The 17,874-nt window shown below is 44.1% G+C and overlaps 3 non-coding genes across 3 annotated transcripts; all 3 read right to left on the bottom strand.

Annotated features, from left to right (window-relative positions):
* Nucleotides 1–14,951: 14,951 nt before the first annotated feature.
* Nucleotides 14,952–15,025, bottom strand: trnat-agu. Its single transcript has one exon. It is a non-coding gene; the product is annotated as a tRNA-Thr (tRNA).
* Nucleotides 15,026–15,504: 479 nt separating this feature from the next.
* trnah-gug lies at nucleotides 15,505–15,576 on the bottom strand. The gene has a single exon. It is a non-coding gene; the product is annotated as a tRNA-His (tRNA).
* Nucleotides 15,577–15,858: 282 nt separating this feature from the next.
* On the bottom strand, nucleotides 15,859–15,932 carry trnat-agu. The gene has a single exon. It is a non-coding gene; the product is annotated as a tRNA-Thr (tRNA).
* Nucleotides 15,933–17,874: the final 1,942 nt, after the last annotated feature.

The following is a 17,874-nucleotide window of genomic DNA, read 5'->3' as shown; positions in this document are numbered from 1 at the left end:
TCACCATACACCATAATGAGATACAAGTTTCAAGTCTATTTATCACTATATATGTTAGGTTTTTATTAAGGTACATGAAAGTTCACATGTTCCAGAAGGCATTTCTGCAAAAAAACGCATTTTGATAAAAAGAATTAATGTTTACGTTCAAATGCCTCTCCTGTGAAGTAGTGACGTGTCTCTAAACGACGGAGCCTGTCTGACAAACAGAGAACAGGCATGTAGCAGAACACTTTCCCTCTGTGTGTGTGTATGTGTGTGTGTGTGTGTGTGTGTGTGTGTGTGTGTGCGTGTGTGTGTGCGTGTGTGTGTGTGTGTGTGTGTGTGTGTGTGTGTGTGTGTGTGTGTGTGCGTTTGTTAGCTAACAGAGCAGGCATGTAACAGCAGAACACTTTACCCTGTCTGCCACCTCCTATTGATTGAAGAACACTGACTGGTGGCAAGAGGGCGATCATATTCTCTTATGGAACAGAATCTAATATTCATCCTGTGGTTATAGTTGGTTGCCAGGACGCGTTAGTATAGAAGCATAAATAATCTATCATTATTTAATATTATACATCTTATAATGTCCTCTCTTCATTTTGCTCCTCTATTCATGACTCACACCTTGATTTCAGAGCGAGGTTGCAAACTGTTTCCCCCCCATTTAGTTACAGTGGGGAAAAAAAGTATTTAGTCAGCCACCAATTGTGCAAGTTCTCCCACTTAAAAAGATGAGAGAGGCCTGTCATTTTCATCATAGGTACACGTCAACTATGACAGACAAAATGAGGAAAAAAAATCCAGAAAATCACATTGTAGGATTTTTAATGAATTTATTTGCAAATTATGGTGGAAAATAAGTATTTGGTCAATAACAAAAGTTTCTCAATACTTTGTTATATACCCTTTGTTGGCAATGACACAGGTCAAACGTTTTCTGTAAGTCTTCACAAGGTTTTCACACACTGTTCCTGGTATTTTGGCCCATTCCTCCATGCAGATCTCCTCTAGAGCAGTGATGTTTTGGGGCTGTCGCTGGGCAACACGGACTTTCAACTCCCCTCCAAAGATTTTCTATGGGGTTGAGATCTGGAGACTCCAGGACCTTGAAATGCTTCTTACGAAGCCACTCCTTCGTTGCCCGGGCGGTGTGTTTGGGATCATTGTCATGCTGAAAGACCCAGCCACGTTTCATCTTCAATGCCCTTGCTGATGGAAGGAGGTTTTCACTCAAAATCTCACGATACATGGCCCCATTCATTCTTTCCTTTACACGGATCAGTCGTCCTGGTCCCTTTGCAGAAAAAACAGCCCCAAAGTATGATGTTTTCACTCCCATGCTTCACAGTAGGTATGGTGTTCTTTGGATGCAACTCAGCATTCTTTGTCCTCCAAACACGACGAGTTGAGTTTTTACCAAAAAGTTATATTTTGGTTTCATCTGACCATATGACATTCTCCCAATCCTCTTCTGGATGCACTCTAGCAAACTTCAGACGGGCCTGGACATGTACTGGCTTAAGCAGGGGGACACGTCTAGCACTGCAGGATTTGAGTCCCTGGCGGCGTAGTGTGTTACTGATGGTAGGCTTTGTTACTTTGGTCCCAGCTCTCTGCAGGTCATTCACTAGGTCCCCCCGTGTGGTTCTGGGATTTTTGCTCACCGTTCTTGTGATCATTTTGACCCCACGGGGTGAGATCTTGCGTGGAGCCCCAGATCGAGGGAGATTATCAGTGGTCTTGTATGTCTTCCATTTCCTAATAATTGCTCCCACAGTTGATTTCTTCAAACCAAGCTGCTTACCTATTGCAGATTCAGTCTTCCCAGCCTGGTGCAGGTCTATTTTGTTTCTGGTGTCCTTTGACAGCTCTTTGGTCTTGGCCATAGTGGAGTTTGGAGTGTGACTGTTTGAGGTTGTGGACAGGTGTCTTTTATACTGATAACAAGTTCAAACAGGTGCCATTAATACAGGTAACGAGTGGAGGACAGAGGAGCCTCTTAAAGAAGAAGTTACAGGTCTGTGAGAGCCAGAAATCTTGCTTGTTTGTAGGTGACCAAATACTTATTTTCCACCATAATTTGCAAATAAATTCATTAAAAATCCTACAATGTGATTTTCTGGATTTTCTTTTCTCAATTTGTCTGTCATAGTTGACGTGTACCTATGATGAAAATTACAGGCCTCTCTCATCTTTTTAAGTGGGAGAACTTGCACAATTGGTGGCTGACTAAATACTTTTTTTCCCCACTGTATGTTGTCATTGTCCTATATATATCCTGAAAGGGTGAAGGACCTCCTCAGTGTAAGAGGATGAGTAATGGAGGCGCTGTATAGAGCTGTGTTTTACTCTCTCTCTCTCTCTCTCTCTCTCTCTCTCTCTCTCTCTCTCTCTCTCTCTCTCTCTCTCTCTCTCTCTCTCTCTCTCTCTCTCTCTCTCTCTCTCTCTCTCTCTCTCTCTCCCTCCCTCTCTCTCTCTCTCTCTCTCTCCCTCTCTCTCTCTCCCTCTCTCTCTCTCCATTATGTCTGTCTCTATTTCCTGTCTAACCAGCCTTGTCCTGAGCAGCTGTCAGAGGTAAGAGGTAGGAACCAGAGAGGGAGGGAAATTACCTCTATCCATCAGAGGATGTTTCATTATCACGCAATGGATGTTTACAAAATTATGTGTTGTTACACATGCAATTAAAACACAGACCCATTTGGAATATAGTTTAGTTTACTCCTATCTCTCAATGCAATGAAGCGGTATTGTGAAAATGATGCACAGAATTCTTTAGAAGTGTGATATCTTAGTGCCCTCTGGTGGTGATGACTATATTATGGAACATAATCTAATATTCATCCTGTGGTTATAGTTGGTTGCCAGGACGCGTTAATAATAATAATAATATGCCATTTAGCAGACGCTTTTATCCAAAGCGACTTACAGTCATGCGTGCATACATTTTTTGTGTATGGGTGGTCCCGGGGATCGAACCCACTACCTTGGCGTTACAAGCGCCGCGCTCTACCAGCTGAGCTACAGAGGACCATACGTTAGTATAGAAGCATAAATAATCTATCGTTATTTAATATAATACATCTTATATAATGTCTATTTCCAAGAGTTTCTCCTCTCTGTTAGCTAACACACACACACAAACACACACACACACACACACACACACACACACACACACACACACAAACACACACACACACACACACAAACACACACACACACACACACACAGACACACACACACACAGAAGGAAAGTGTTCTGCTATATGCCTGTTCTCTGTTTGTCCGACTGAGGAGGTCCTTCACCCTTTCAGGATATAAATAAGACAATGACAACATAACTAAATGGGGGGGAAACAGTTTGCAACCTCGCTCTGAAATCAAGGTGTGAGTCATGAATAGAGGAGCAAAATGAAGAGAGGACATTATAAGATGTATAATATTAAATAACGATAGATTATTTATGCTTCTATACTAACGCGTCCTGGCAACCAACTACTGTATAACCACAGGATGAATATTAGATTCTGTTACATAAGAGAATATGATCTTAGGGCATTTTAGCGGGGTCAATACGGACCGCTAGTCCGGACCCAGAGCGGGGTCAATACGGACCGCTAGTCCGGACCCAGAGCGGGGTCAATACGGACCGCTAGTCCGGACCCACAGCGGGGTCAATACGGACCGCTAGTCTCACCACCCCCCAACAAAAAGGAACTCAGTCGGTAATAGTTGTAATAGTAGAATGCACAAGGTTCCATCTGGAAATGTACTAGTGGATGGGCAGGTTCTCTTTCCATGCCATTCCCTGACAGACCTTAGAGAGCTTTTTATAACATTTCACATTTCCAGTTGATCAACTACTGGCCATGTTAGCTAGATGGGTAAGTTAGGCTAACCAGCTATCTACATATTGTAGTTATCATGGCCAGATTATGTGACTAGGGGCCTCGGCCCCCAGAGGGCCCCTTTTGATTTAGTTGAGTCTTCTTCTTCTGTCATTTGTCTTTCACAGGTATCATGACACACATAAGACATGGCATAATGTGTAGAATTGTACAGAATGAGCTTTAAAAACGGCAAAATGTTCTCTCTGCTAACAAAGAGAGATGGGAAGAGTTTTAACAGTTTGGGGTCGCGAGGTGGGGGCTTGTTACTATGCCGATAAATGACAATATATATCTGGACCTTTGCCACCCAGGACATTTGTGTGACCAGACCTTCTCAAATGGAGGGAAGAGAGAGATGGAGATTTTCTGTTCAATGTTATGCCTTTAGGACAAATGTCATAGGTGGCAAAGGTCCGGATGGATGGTCATTTTTCGGCATAGTAACAAGCCCCCACCTCGTGACCCATGCGACCCCAAACTGTTAAAACTCTTCCCATCCCTCTTTGTTAGCAGAGAGAACATTTTGCCGTTTTTAAAGCTCATTCTGTACAATTCTACACATTATGTAACATTGAACAGAACATCTCCATCTCTCTCCTTCTCCTCCATCTCTGTCTCCTCTTCTCCATCTCTATCCTTCTCCCCCATCTCTGTCTCCTCTTCTCCATCTCTCTCCTTCTCCTCCATCTCTGTCTCCTCTTCTCCATCTCTCTCCTTCTCCTCCATCTGTCTCCTCTTCTCCATCACTATCCTTCTCCCCCATCTCTGTCTCCTCTTCTCCATCTCTCTCCTTCTCCTCCATCTCTGTCTCCTCTTCTCCATCTCTCTCCTTCTCCTCCATTTCTGCTGTTGTGGCTCAGTGTAGTGAGCTGGTGAGATATCTGCTGGGGAGAAGAGGACTTCACAGCCATCTGTGCTGCTACAGCTGGGTGCTGCTTCAGCCTGCACACCACACATGCCAGTCCCAGAGAAAGCTCAGTGATCACACCATACACAAGCACACACACACACGTCATAGACTGTTTTCTCTGCTACCGCTCGGCAAGCGGTACAGATGCACCAAATCTGGAACCAACAGGACCCTGAACAGCTTCTACGCCAAGCCATAAGACTGCTAAATAGTTAACCAATAGCTACTATCTGCATTAACCCTTCTGACTCCTCATAGGCTGCTGCCACTGTTTGTTATGAATCATTTTGCCTAGTTACTTTATTCCTACCTATATGCACACTGAACAAAAATATAAACCTGACATGCAACAATTTCAACGATTTTACTGAGTTACAGTTCATATAAGGCAATCAGTCAATTTAAATAAATTAGGCCCTAATTTATGGTATTCACATGACTGGGCAGGGGTGCAGCCATGGGTGGGCCTGGGAGGGCATAGGCCCACCCACCTGGGAGCCAGGCCCACCCACTGGGGAGCCAGGCCCAGCCAATCAGAATGAGTTCTTCCCCACAAAAGAGCATTATTACAGACAGAAATACTCCTCAGTTTCATCAGCTGTCCGGGTGGCTGGTCTCAGACGATCCAGCAGGTGAAGAAGCCGGATGTGGAGGTCCTGGGCTGGCGTGGTTACACGTGGTCTGCGGTTGTGAGGCCAGTTGGACGTTCTGCCCAAATTCTAAAATCACTAAATAAGTAATAGGAAGCCATTTGGGACAAATCTATTGGCTCAGATGAGACCAGCCAGCCGCAGCAGTGACGGCGCCGTGTCAGTGCGTAATCCGTTATCATTCAGGATGGGTTGATAAGGGCATATCAGGAGGATGGGTTGATAAGGACATATCAGGAGGATGGGTTGATAAGGGCATATCAGGAGGATGGGTTGATAAGGGCATATCAGGAGGATGGGTTGATAAGTGCATATCAGGAGGATGGGTTGATAAGGGCATATCAGGAGGATGGGTTGATAAGGGCATATCAGGAGGATGGGTTGATAAGGGCATATCAGGAGGATGGGTTGATAAGGGCATATCAGGAGGATGGGTTGATAAGGGCATATCAGGAGGATGGGTTGATAAGGACATATCAGGAGGATGGGTTGATAAGGGCATATCAGGAGGATGGGTTGATAAGTGCATATCAGGAGGATGGGTTGATAAGGGCATATCAGGAGGATGGGTTGATAAGGGCATATCAGGAGGATGGGTTGATAAGGACATATCAGGAGGATGGGTTGATAAGGACATATCAGGAGGATGGGTTGATAAGGGCATATCAGGAGGATGGGTTGATAAGGGCATATCAGGAGGATGGGTTGATAAGGGCATATCATCACAGGAGGATGGGTTGATAAGGGCATATCAGGAGGATGGGTTGATAAGGGCATATCAGGAGGATGGGTTGATAAGTGCATATCAGGAGGATGGGTTGATAAGGACATATCAGGAGGATGGGTTGATAAGGACATATCAGGAGGATGGGTTGATAAGGGCATATCAGGAGGATGGGTTGATAAGGGCATATCAGGAGGATGGGTTGATAATGACATATCAGGAGGATGGGTTGATAAGGGCATATCAGGAGGATGGGTTGATAAGGACATATCAGGAGGATGGGTTGATAAGGGCATATCAGGAGGATGGGTTGATAAGGACATATCAGGAGGATGGGTTGATAAGGGCATATCAGGAGGATGGGTTGATAAGGGCATATCAGGAGGATGGGTTGATAAGGACATATCAGGAGGATGGGTTGATAAGGGCATATCAGGAGGATGGGTTGATAAGGACATATCAGGAGGATGGGTTGATAAGGGCATATCAGGAGGATGGGTTGATAAGGACATATCAGGAGGATGGGTTGATAAGGGCATATCAGGAGGATGGGTTGATAAGGACATATCAGGAGGATGGGTTGATAAGGACATATCAGGAGGATGGGTTGATAAGGGCATATCAGGAGGATGGGTTGATAAGGACATATCAGGAGGATGGGTTGATAAGGGCATATCAGGAGGATGGGTTGATAAGGACATATCAGGAGGATGGGTTGATAAGGACATATCAGGAGGATGGGTTGATAAGGGCATATCAGGAGGATGGGTTGATAAGGACATATCAGGAGGATGGGTGATAAGGGCATATCAGGAGGATGGGTTGATAAGGGCATATCAGGAGGATGGGTTGATAAGGACATATCAGGAGGATGGGTTGATAAGGGCATATCAGGAGGATGGGTTGATAAGGGCATATCAGGAGGATGGGTTGATAAGGGCATATCATGAGGATGGGTTGATAAGGGCATATCAGGAGGATGGGTTGATAAGGGCATATCAGGAGGATGGGTTGATAAGGGCATATCAGGAGGATGGGTTGATAAGGACATATCAGGAGGATGGGTTGATAAGGGCATATCAGGAGGATGGGTTGATAAGGGCATATCAGGAGGATGGGTTGATAAGGACATATCAGGAGGATGGGTTGATAAGGGCATATCAGGAGGATGGGTTGATAAGGACATATCAGGAGGATGGGTTGATAAGGGCATATCAGGAGGATGGGTTGATAAGGGCATATCAGGAGGATGGGTTGATAAGGGCATATCAGGAGGATGGGTTGATAAGGGCATATCAGGAGGATGGGTTGATAAGGACATATCAGGAGGATGGGTTGATAAGGGCATATCAGGAGGATGGGTTGATAAGGGTATATCAGGAGGATGGGTTGATAAGGGCATATCAGGAGGATGGGTTGATAAGGGCATATCAGGAGGATGGGTTGATATCTGGTGTCTCTGTTCCTTATCTTCTAAAACCACAGCTCCTTGAAGACAGTAAAACTATGATTCTAAACCAGAGCTGTACTATTGAACCTTCTCAGCAACACCCTACTTCCTCTCACTAAGACAGTTCAAATAAATGTAAGTTATTCCTCCAAGGTGCCAGACGTTGGGGAAGCAGTCATCTTTGCATTAAACTCAGTCTCAACAACCAAAGCCAGCGTGCTGTTACTTAAACCATAAACAACTCTACTTCCACTCTGCATAGTGAAGTGGTATGGCCATAAAACACTGTGGTCTGGAGGGTTTGACATACAGTTTTGGGGATTATACAGACTCTTTCACACACACACACACACACACACACACCCTTTATCTCTGAACTAGCACGGCTCTGGCCATTAGAAGGAATTATTCCAGTCGTATATTTTAGGACCAGTTCTCTCCTTTCGTCCATTGAAGTTCCCCCATAATAGAGACTCCTGGCTTTCGGCCTGACAGTAGAGAAAATAGATGATCATTATAAGAGGGTAAAGGTAATGGGCTATATTTCACATACTTCCTAGCGCCTACACAGTACAGATCAATCAGTACTCCTGAGTGGCGCAGTGGTCTAAGGCACTGCATCGCAGTGCTAACTGTGCCACTAGAGATCCTGGTTCGAATCCAGGCTCTGTCGCAGCCGGCCGCGACCGGGAGACTCATGGGTGGCGCACAATTGGCCCAGGGTAGGGGAGGGAATGGCCGGCAGGGATGTAGCTCAGTTGATAGAGCATGGTGTTTGCAACGCCAGGGTTGTGGGTTCGATTCCCACGGGGGGCCAGTATAAAAAAATATGTATTCACTAACTGTAAGTCGCTCTGGATAAGAGCGTCTGCTAAATGACAAAAATGTAAATTACATTTTCCATACATTGACAGTTCACCAATGGATTCTTATACATATAATTGTTAATCTGTGTGCTTTTCTCAGAGAGGGCAAATGATAGTTCTGTAGTACCCAACTCACTGCTGACCTAAAACAAAGAACCCTTTTCATTTAGAATACGTTGCATCGTTGCTTTAGTTTTACACTAGGCGTTTCCATTTAGAGGATGTAGCTACTTACATCACCACTAGATGGTGCTGTCACACTTTATAGGTATTTCACAGCCTATATGTGTAGCGTATTTGTATGTAGCTTATGTCCTTCTGTAGCCGCACTTAAATTGAATAATAATTGGATAACATTGAATTAATATGTTCCATGGTGAAATGCAGCTTCATTTTCTTCTATGGTATAATGGCATTCGCAAACAATTGGATGTGCATTCCGCCACCTACTGTGCGGGTCGATAATAAGGATCCCAAAAAGGAAATAATGTAAAAAAATAAATAAAATAAAAAACTACATTTTTGTCATTTAGCAGACGCTCTTATCCAGAGCGACTTACAGTTAGTGAGTGCATACATTTTTCATACAGGCCTCCCATGGGAAACGAACCCACAACCCTGGCGTTGCAAACGCCATGCTCTACCAACTGAGCTACAGGGGACAAACTAAACAAAATCATCCTGCTTTTCTGTAAAAAAACACACACATTCGAATCAGGCGCATACAGACTCAGAAGCCTCCTGTGAGGGCGGGACATTTCGACAATAGAGGTTGCAGTGCCTCTGCCGTGAAGTCTTGAAGCCCCAAAAACATATCGGCTGCAGATATAATGATGTCCAGCTTCTTGGACTTCTTAAGACACTTGTGCTGTACAATTAATCACTGTGGCTATAAATGCTACAAAATCCACCTTCTTCACAATGAGTGTATCCAGATCAGTTGATTGACTTAAAACATTAGCAACTGTTTGCCATGCATCCAGTGGTGGAAAAAGTACTCAAAAGTCATACTTGAGTAAAAGTAAAGATACCTTAATAGAAAATGACTCAAGTAAAAGTCACCCAGTAAAATACTACTTGAGTAAAAGTCTAAAAGTATTTGGTTTTAAATATACTTAAGTATCAAAAGTAAATGGAATTGCTAAAATGTACTTAAGTATCAAAAGTAAAAATAAAAGTATTAATAATTTCAAATTCCTTATATTATGCAAACCAGACTTTTTAAATGTACAGATAGCCAGGGGCACACTCCAGCACTCAGACATAATTTACAAACAAAGCATTTGTGTTTAGTGAGTCCGCCAGATCAGAGGCAGTAGGGATGACCAGGGATGTTCTCTTGATAAGTGTGTGAATTAGACCATTTTCCTGTCCTGCTAAGCATTCAAAATGTAACGAGTACTTTTGGGTGTCAGGGAAAATGTATGCAGTAAAAAGTACATTATTTTCTTTAGGAATGTAGTGAAGTATAAGTAAAAGTTGTCAAAAATATAAATAGTAAAGTAAAGTACAGATACCCCAAAAAACTACTTAAGTAGTACTTAAAAGTATTTTTACCTAAGTACTTTACACTACTGCAATGCATCCACCGCCATATCTTCAACACTGTGGCCTCTTTCCCACTCTCTTCACCGCCTCCACATAGGAGATCAGCTGTACAGATCTGATCCAGAGCACTCAAGGAAGTCCGGAGGATGATCCCCACTACAGTTGCAACTTTTTCCATTCATTGATTCTTCAATACCATACTTCTCCTGTCTCCAAACATTTGACACGTGACAGTATCCTTTACAGTTCCCACACTGTGATGGTTTGGACACAAATGCTCTCACCACATACCTCACATATCCAAGCTTCACATATTCAGGTAGAGTCTCCTCAAACAACAATAATACCGACAGGCTTTTCTCCGTCCTTCCATTTACCGTACGGGTCAGGTGACGTGCACTGACCACTCCTGGGATTTTCTGACGAAGGTACTCAACATCTGTATCCAACGAGACTCCGGCTATAACTCCTTTGATAGGCGCCCTGCTCCGAAGAGCAATACATGTTACTTCTGACGTGGACAGTTTTTCCAGATCCAGTGCACGTTTCTTCTTCGACACGATGAACCGAAACAAGGCCGCTTCTAGTCACCTTGATTGAATCCTCCTTCCCCATTGCTCTCTTCCCAGTACAAATGGATTTCCCAAATTAACCTCCTTGTCCAAAAAACGCAGTCCAATACTCATTTTGTTCCGTTCTTTGATTTCTCTATTTTCCGTTTCATTGTCACACTTCACTTGCCGCACTTTCAGACTCAAGCAACAATTCCATGGACGCTGCCATTTTGGAACAGTCATCCATCTCCTGTTTACAATCTCGCTGACTTTTCAGTTTCCAAGCCATTCTAATGCAATGCTACCCAGCTTGTTCTGGTGAAATGCATTATGGGTAAAATGTATTTTAACCCCTCATTTCCTGTTTGGGTCAGACAGGAAGTTTGGGAAAAACTTGTTGCTGCTCACGCAAATCCCTATCAGGCATTATTGAGGCCTGGGTTAGGTCTGACTAGTTGATTTATGTCCAGTTTGTTTATTATTTTTGTAAATATTGCAAGTACTTTTGGCGCCTATTCATTCTTCACTTTTGCTAATAAAAGTCCTCACCAGAAAAAAACATACCATCCTTAGTCTGACTTCTCACTGCAACGCCCACCACAACGGGCAGATCTCAAAGTTGCACGTCATTGTTTTTTCTTCTTTCTTCAGTGACATACTTTATACGTTTATGTAATGCACAAGAGTGGACCCCATGTCACTCAGGTCAAAAGTCAACTATGTAGGGAATAGGATGCCATTCGCTGTCTATAAATGTTCAGATGATAGCCAATCTCTACATGTATTCTTTCTGAATCTCCTCCTATATAGCCAGAAACGCCTGTTTGATTTGTCACGGGGATCACCTTCAAAACTAGAATGCTCCAGTCACAATCTGACAAGCACAGATCTGCTGCTGGAGGCAGAGACAGCTAGTTGTAAATGGGCTGCTGCTGGAGGCAGAGACAGCTAGCTGTAAATGGGCTGCTGCTGGAGGCAGAGACAGCTAGCTGTAAATGGGCTGCTGCTGGAGGCAGAGACAGCTAGCTGTAAATGGGCCTGTAAAGATGGAATTGTAGAGCTGGACGGCAAAACTGTGGAAAAGCCTCGGGTAAGAAAATACAAATAAATATAATTTCATTGAACCTTGAAGATAGTTTTGGTGTGCCTCCTGGTGAGATTAGTAGAGAGAGAGAGAGAGAGAGAGAGAGAGAGAGAGAGAGAGAGAGAGAGAGAGAGAGAGAGACACACGGACACCACAGGTCAAAGAGGGAGTCCTGACCTGGCAGAGCCCGACATCAATATAATAATAAACACTAGTCTCCTAGTCTATATCTTCAACCCCAGAAACCTTCACTTTCACCCTCTGATCCTCATACCAAACTATGAGAAACACATACACACACACAATTTAGTTATCAACATTCTGAGCTATAGGGAATAGAACCAAGACGTAGCACATATCCTGTTTACTCTTTGCCTACCATATGTAATGTCCTCCAGTGTTTGAAATCCAAGATCAGTCACGGAGGGGGAGGGTTAGGGGGGGGTTGTGGATCCCATGGATACCTAATACCCTACGTGCTCCAGGGCCAAAGAGAAGAAACAGAGTACTATTGGATTAGATACCAAAATAGGGCTGCTGTTTGTTTTAATCAGTGACACAGGGAGCTTTTGAAAGCACAGGGGGAAGAGAGTCTGGAGGGAGAGATTGAGAGAGGGGGAGGTCGGGGTGAATGGTCGCCCAAACCCGGGCGGTCTGGGGGGTGGCTAGCCACGGAGAGTTCACAGCCAACCATGGAAGCCACTCACTCACACAACTCAACAAGTGAGTATGAGCATAAAAGGGAATTCACCATGACAACTGAAAGTGAATTCACCATGACAACTGAAGGCTGACAAAGATATTGATCAACAGTACTTATGAACAACATCCATCCATGTTTTTTGTATTTATATATATAGTGTCAGACCATTGCAGTGAAAGAACATTCCAAAGAAAGTGAATGGATAGAGCAGCCCACTGGGATAGCCGGAATGGATAGAGCAGCCCACTGGGATAGCCGGGTTACTAAACGTTTGGCTAGTATCAGTGGCTAGATGAGGTAGGTAGGCTCTCTCTCTCTCTCTCTCTCTCTCTCTCTCTCTCTCTCTCTCTCTCTCTCTCTCTCTCTCTCTCTCTCTCTCTCTCTCTCTCTCATCGGTATGATAACTAATACTGACAGAGATGAGACACTACATGAAACAGATGGCTCTGAAAACAAGATCTGGCCTGTTATCACCAGCCCCAACAATCTGTATTACAACCATCCAATCTGTTGTCATTCCACCTATACCGTGTCATGTTAAATTACCCAGAGACCTCTACTCTAACTGTAGCCTCGGCTTGACCAGTTAGAGAGAGAGAGATCAGCAAAATAATCCTCCTCCTCTCCTCTCCTCTCCCTCTCCTCCCTCTCCCTCCTCTCCCTCTCCTCTCCTCCCTCCTCTCCTCCCTCTCCTTCCCCCCTCCCCTCCCTCCTCTCTCCCCTCCCCCTCTCCTCTCCTCTCCCTCCTCCTCTCCCCTCCCTCACCTCCCTCCTCTCCTCTCCTCTCCTCTCCCTCTCTCCTCCTCTCCCCTCCTCTCCCCTCCTCTCCTCTCCTCTCCTCTCCCTCCTCTCCCCTCCTCTCCTCTTCCCCCCACCATGAATATCCACTTACAGTTCAGTATAGTATCTTCCCACAGCCATTGTGTGGAGTGCCATGAGTCTGGCTAGTGAGTTCAGTGTAAAAACATGTTTCAGCTAATCCAACCACTCAGAGAGAATAGAGGAATGACTCTCAATCATAGACACAGAGAAAGGAATGAATCATTTCAATACTGACGGTTTTTAGCGGTCCAAGCTTAGAGATCAGAGTGATGTGTTTGCTGAAAGGTCTTCCAAGGCAGAGAGAAGGTGGCCAACACAATTTTCCATTTGCAGCTGCTTTCTATTCTGCAATGTGCAGCATAATTCTAAAACAGTTTATTTTTTATTCAACCACTTCAGTACCCCAACGTCTTTCTCCTTCTCTGGAAGAGGCAGAGTTCTCACAACATGTTCTCTTCTCTGATGAAGTCACTTAGTCTGATTCACTTAGCTTCATTCTCTCCTCAGGTTCTGAGTTGTGGCTGTGCGATTACAGTGTGTCACAGTTCCCTTAAACTCCCCTTTCTCAGAGCTGTGTGGGGACCTGTGGATATGAAGGCTCTTCTCCGCACAGTCTCTCACCGATTGCGAACGTAAAGGTTACAAAGGTCTGCTGTTACGCTGGAGCCAAACAATGTTTCTGTTGCTGTCTTTTTTCTGATTTCCAGCACAGAGAAACAGCGTTCTGTGTGTGTCTGTGTGTGTGTGTCTTTGTGTGTGTGTGTCTGTGTGTGTGTGTGTCTGTGTGTGGCTGGTAACACATCCTTACGCTTGCTGTGTGTGCATTAGATAAAGAAAGAGGGTGAGGGGGATTTGAGACTAAGGACCATATTGAGGGTCAGTAGTGGGTCTGAGACTAAGGACCATGTTGAGGGTCAGTAGGGGGTCTGAGACTAAACATTGAGGACGATAGGGGAGAAGCCAGTAAAGTCTCCCATTCTAGCCAGTGTCTGGGTGGCTGTTGTGGGGTCATGCCCCCTGTGCCCGGGCCCTCAGGGCAGCAGCAGCAGAATGGAGTAGAGCTATATATATATAGAGCAGGGTTTTTTAACCTATGGGTTGGGACCCAAAGTGGGCCCTGGGCATTTGAGCAGTGGGTCGCAAGTTATGAGTAAACATTTATAATCACAGACTATTTCTTCTTAATTTGGGTCGTTCGAGAGGACAGTACATTTCTCATTTGGGTTTTGAGCTGAGAAAGTTTATGAACCTCTGGACTAGCAGATTAATCGATTAATCTAATTTATCAACCTGCCGTGAGTTGGAAGACTTTGTCTAATTGCAGAGTTGTCTAGTTATCCAGTAAATTAGCTTATGAATTAGATTACACAGTACGTTTTAAATTGTTCAAAATACAGCCTTTTTGCCAGGACATTGTGTATTGCAATGCCGCGACCCAGATTTCAACCAGGGTCACTGTGGCCACAACGCAGAGTACTAACCACTATACGATCACAGCGAGCTACCAGAGCTTGCTTGTAGAGGTTACTCATGCTGGGACAGTGACGTGTACAAGCTGGCTAAACGCTTGAGTTGTTAGCCAGTTCAGCTTTACACAGTTGGTACGTTTTAACTCGTTTAAAAAGTGCCCTTTTTCCGTGACATTGGAATATCTCAATTGCATACTCCTGACGTCCTCACTCCTCGCCTACTTCTCAAAACCCATTGGATGAGAAAACCAGAGGTCCCTCCCCTCTCACCTTCTCCACAATGAAATGCTTGAAAAGGCACTGCTGAGATTCAAACTCAGGATCTCCTGTTTACTAGACAGTCGCTTTAACCAACTAAGCCACAGCACCAATACATGTCATTTCTATTGTGGGTATGAAAACCCAAACCTATGTTCAATCAAAACAGTCATTAATTTAACCCATATCTCTGTCTTACAAAATCACATCACAAAACAAATGTAATTTCCTAATATTGGAAACGGTACGGACACCTTCAATTGATTAGCAAAAGGGTTTCTTAAACTGTGGTTTGGGACCAAAAGTGGTCCCTGAACATGTGAAAGTTGGTTTGCATGTTATGAGTAGAAATTCAGATTCATACAATATTTCTCCTTACTTTGGTGTTGTTCGCGGACAGTAAATCTCAAATTTGAGTGTCAACTGAAATTGGTGAAGAACCTCTGAAAGCTTTCGTTAATGTAACTCATTAACCTAAAATTAGTTGAGGGACTTTGTCAAATGGAAGACTTGTTGAGGTTCTTTGCTTACACAGTAAGTTGTAACTCGTTCAAAATACAGCCCTTTTGCCATGACATTGTGAACCACTATGCCGTGACCCGGATTCGAACCGGGGTTGCTGCGGCCACAACGCAGAGTACTAACCACTATACGATCACGGCGAGCTACCAGAGCTTGCTCTTAGAGGTTAGTCATGATGGGACAGTGACGTGTACAAGACGGCTAAACGCTTGAGTTGTTAGCCAGTTCAGTTTTACAAAGTTGTTACGTTTTAACTCTTTCAAAAACGGGCCTTTTTCCGTAAAATTGGATATCTCAATTGCATACTCCTGACGTCCTCTCTCCTCTCGCCACGCCTACTTCTCAAAACAAATTGGATGAGAAAACCAAAGGTACCTCCCCTCAGATCTTCTCCACCAATGGGTACAATGAACAGCTTGAAAAGGCACTGTTGAGATTCGAACTCAGGATCTACTGTTCACTAGACAGGCGCTTTAACCAACTAAGCCACAGCGCCCATACAGTGGCTTGCGAAAGTATTCACCCCCCTTGGCATTTTTCCTATTTTGTTGCCTTACAAAATGGATTTTTTGGGGGTTTGTATCATTTGATTTACAAAATATTTTTTCTTGTGAAACAAACAAGAAATAAGACAAAAAACCAGAAAACTTGAGCGTGCATAACTATTCACCCCCACAAAGTCAATACTTTGTAGGGCCACCTTTTGCAGCAATTACAGCTGCAAGTCTCTTCGGGTATGTCTCTATAAGCTTGGCACATCTAGCCACTGGGATTTCTGCCCATTCTTCAAGGCAAAACTGCTCCAGCTCCTTCAAGTTGGATGGGTTCCGCTGGTGTACAGCAATCTTTAAGTCAATTGGATTGAGGTCTGGGCTTTGACTAGGCCATGCCAATATATTTAAATGTTTCCCTTTAAACCACTCAAGTGTTGCTTTAGCAGTATGCTTAGGGTCATTGTCCTGCTGGAAGGTGAACCTCCATCCCAGTCTCAAATCTCTGGAAGACTGAAACAGGTTTCCCTCAAGAATTTCCCTGTATTTAGTGCCATCCATCATTCCTTCAATTCTGACCAGTTTCCCAGTCCCTGCCGATGAAAAACATCCCCACAACATGATGCTGCCACCACCATGCTTCACTGTGGGGATGGTTTCTCGGGTGATGAGAGGTGTTGGGTTTGCGCCAGACATAGTGTTTTCCTTGATGGCCAAAAAGCTAAATTTTAGTCTCATCTGACCAGAGTACCTTCTACCATATGTTTGGGGAGTCTCCCACATGCCTTTTGGCGAACACCAAACAGGTTTGCTTATTTTGTTCTTTAAGCAATGACTTTTTTCTGGCCACTCTTCCATAAAGCCCAGCTCTGTGGAGTGTACGGCTTAAAGTGGTCCTATGGACAGATACTCCAATCTCCGCTGTGGAGCTTTGCAGCTCCTTCAGGGTTATCTTTGGTATCTTTGTTGCCTCTCTGATTAATGCCCTCCTTGCCTGGTCCGTGAGTTTTGGTGGGCGGTCCTCTCTTGGCAGGTTTGTTGTGGTGCCATATTCTTTCAATTTTTTTATAATGGATTTAATGGTGCTACGTGGGATGTTCAAAGCTTCGGATATTTTTTTTTTATCCAACCCTGATCTGTACTTCTCCACAACTTTGTCCCTGACCTGTTTGGAGAGCTCCTTGGTCTTCATAGTGCCGCTTGCTTGGTGGTGCCCCTTGCTTAGTGGTGCTGCAGACTCTGGGGCCTTTCAGAAAGAACAGGTGTATATACTGAGATCATGTGACAGATCATGTGACACTTAGATTGCACACAGGTGGACTTTATTTAACTAATTATGTGACTTCTGAAGGTAATTGGTTGCACCAGATCTTATTTAGGGGCTTCATAGCAAAGGGGGTGAATACATATGCACGCACCACTTTTCCGTTATTTATTTTTTAGAATGTTTTGAAACAAGTAATTTTTTTCATTTCACTTCACCAATTTGGACTATTTTGTGTCAATGCAAATAGCTGTCTGCCCTGCACGTTAACACTAGAAGCTTATTACCTAAAATTGATCAATTGAAAGTGTGGGTTCACAGCTCCAATCCAGATGTGTTGGTCATTACTGAGACGTGGTTAAGAAAGAGTGTTTTGAACACGGATGTTAACCTTTCTGGTTATAACCTTTTTTGGCAAGACAGATCTTCCAAAGGTGGTGGAGTGGCAATCTTTACCATGGAACACCTTCAGTGCTCGGTTGTCTCCACCAAGTCTGTCCCCAAACAATTTGATTTGCTGGTTTTAAGCATTAAACTTTCAAATAGCTATTTGTTGACTGTTGCTGGGTGTTATCGTCCACCATCAGCACCGGCCTGTACCCTACCTGCCCGAAGCGCTCTCCTGGCCCCTTACACTAAGTCTGAATTTGTCCTGCTAGGTGACCTAAACTGGGACATGCTTA

The sequence above is a fragment of the Coregonus clupeaformis genome, chromosome 30, assembly GCF_020615455.1.
Source record: "Coregonus clupeaformis isolate EN_2021a chromosome 30, ASM2061545v1, whole genome shotgun sequence".
NCBI lineage: Eukaryota > Metazoa > Chordata > Actinopteri > Salmoniformes > Salmonidae > Coregonus > Coregonus clupeaformis.
Note: the sequence above shows the minus strand (reverse complement) of the source record. Positions and strands in the feature narration are given on the sequence as shown.